At 39.7% G+C, this 2,566-nt stretch overlaps 1 non-coding gene across 1 annotated transcript; it reads right to left on the bottom strand.

Annotated features, from left to right (window-relative positions):
• Window positions 1-936: 936 nt before the first annotated feature.
• LOC115854348 (U6 spliceosomal RNA) lies at window positions 937-1,040 on the bottom strand. Its single transcript, XR_004039972.1, has one exon. It is a non-coding gene; the product is annotated as a U6 spliceosomal RNA (small nuclear RNA).
• Between the last annotated feature and the right edge of the window lie 1,526 nt (window positions 1,041-2,566).

The following is a 2,566-nucleotide window of genomic DNA, read 5'->3' as shown; positions in this document are numbered from 1 at the left end:
CACAGAAAAGTGCATAAATAAAAACTGTATTTAATAAAAAGACACAAACATACAGATGCTCGATTACTTTCCGACCTTTTTACACTGAGTGACTGGAAGAGCTAATTAAAGGTGATTTCCCTTATGTAAGCCAAAGCTCTCAAGAAGGGGACGATGACCCATTATTCTAATTTTAAAACTATACTATACTTATATAATTTGTATTATTATTATTTTTTTAAAAAAACCTTCCAATGGTAAAGATTATCGAATGAATAAAAATACAGGTAAGAAAAAAAGAGAAAAAAATACAGGTAAGAAGTTAGGCAGTTTATCTCAAAACAAAAAAAATCTAAACTTTCCACTTCTGTTCAATGAACAAAAATAAACAGCCTTTCACATGGACCTGAAAGCTAAGCCTTATATTGATTTCATAATTTTGCATTTTACTTCCAAATGTTTCATATGAAAGAGTGGCTATGGCTAAAAAAATGAGGAAAAAAAAATATGCACAGCTATGGCCACACACACAATTCTCTTGTATCAGAGTCGAGGATTTAAACTCAAATACAGCTCTCCACTAAGGAAGTAAAATTCTCCTGCCCTCTGCATTGTAGAGAAGGAAAGCATGCAATTCCGTTGGGGCTCCAAGATCAAGTTTGTAACATACAGTTAAAAAGCAATATGTTAAGTTGAATAAATCCCTGTATTTTATTTTATTTTTTAAAATATGGAACGCTTCGGGGCTTCCCAGGTGGCGCAGTGGTTGAGAGTCCGCCTGCCGTTGCCGGGGACACGGGTTCGTGCCCCGGTCCGGGAAGATCCCACATGCCACGGAGCGGCTGGGCCCGTGAGCCATGGCCGCTGAGCCTGCGCGTCCGGAGCCTGTGCTCCGCAACAGGAGAGGCCACAACAGTGAGAGGCCCGCATACCGCGAAAAAAAAAATAATAATAAAATAAAATATGGAACTCTTCATGAATTTACGTGTCATCCTCGCGCAGTGGCCATGCTAATCTCTGTATTGCTCCAATTTTAGTATATGTGCTGCTGAAGCGAGCAAAAATCCCTGTATTTTAATACAGCAAAACACCTGTCATTACTAACACTTCTTTTCTCTAATGGAAAAAAAAAAAACATTTTATAACATTAAACACTACAAATGGCCTCCACTCTGTCATGGGCAGAATTATAGAATTATTTCAAAACAATTAAATTGAAGTGTAGGAGGGGAAAACCTACCAAGTACAAAGTCATGGTAAATTTTAGTTTTAGTTTCAATACAACATTGCATAAATTAAGTAAAAGCACTACCCCAGACATAAATGATATAGCATTACTTAGTCCTGGTAGGTGAACTCCAAATAATATATACTCCCTCTGGCTTTCATCCACTAAGTGTATATTGGTATAGTGTTGATAGTTTAAAATATAAATCAAAGGATGCTCATCAAAGCTACATAAAATTAATTTGTTCAAACTATAGCATAAATGCAGATTATCCAATTCAATTCTGTAACAAATAATAAACTCACAATTGAGCTACATCAACAGTCAAAAGTTTAAGTGCTTATTGGGAATGTCTGGGAGAATTGGAAAAATCTGAAAGTTTAGGCATAAGTGTGGAATTGCTAAAAGAAAAATAAAAGTTAATGACAGAATGGGACAATATAATCGTGCTTGTGGATAACATTTCACAAGTCTATGGAAAGCTCAACAGCATGGGGCAGCAAATTTATTAGTTTACTTTTCAGGGGCAGAACTGATATGCCCAGTCCTCCAAGTACAGATGGGTCTGGAAAGGCAGGAAGCAAAACACCATATGAAAGCATGCTGAACAAACAGAGAAGTGTATGAAACCTTCCCTGACCAAAATGGAATTTTTCCAGAACATTCCATTAAAGTTTCAACCCATGTTACTTCCTCTTCAGTTATGACATTTCTCAGCCTGGCCCTTCTAAATAATGCAATGATAAACTATGAAATAACTGCACTTATTTGCATGTATGTGAATGAATGCACAACCGTGAAGTTTTGCAATTTAAAAACTCTATTGAAGGGCTTCCCTGGTGGCGCAGTGGTTAAGAATCCGCCTGCCAATGCAGGAGACATGGGTTCAAGCCCTGGTCCGGGAAGATCCCACATGCTGCAGAGCAACTAAGCCCGTGCGCCACAACTACTGAGCCTGCATTCTAGGGCCCGCGAGCCACAACTACTGAGTCCATGTGCTACGACTACTGAAGCCCACGCACCTAGAGCCCGTGCTCCACAACAAGAGAAGCCACTGCAATGAGAAGCCCGCACACCGCAACAAAGAGTAGTTCCCCGCTCGCCGCAACTAGAGAAAGCCTGTGCGCAGCAACAAAGACCCAATGCAGCCAAAAATAAAATAAATTAATTAAAAAAAAACTCTATTGAAAATCTGAGTTCCCTATACACTGGTCCCAAGTCCTCCTTCCTGACATCTAGAGCATCTAAAAGCAACATCTGATTTATTTTATTTTATTTTTTGCGGTACGCGGGCCTCTCCCGTTGCGGAGCACAGGCTCCGGACGCGCAGGCTCAGCGGTCATGGCTCACGGACCCAGC

Source organism: Globicephala melas, chromosome 12, assembly GCF_963455315.2.
Source record: "Globicephala melas chromosome 12, mGloMel1.2, whole genome shotgun sequence".
NCBI classification, from domain to species: domain Eukaryota; kingdom Metazoa; phylum Chordata; class Mammalia; order Artiodactyla; family Delphinidae; genus Globicephala; species Globicephala melas.
This window is presented reverse-complemented; position numbering and strand designations above follow the sequence as displayed.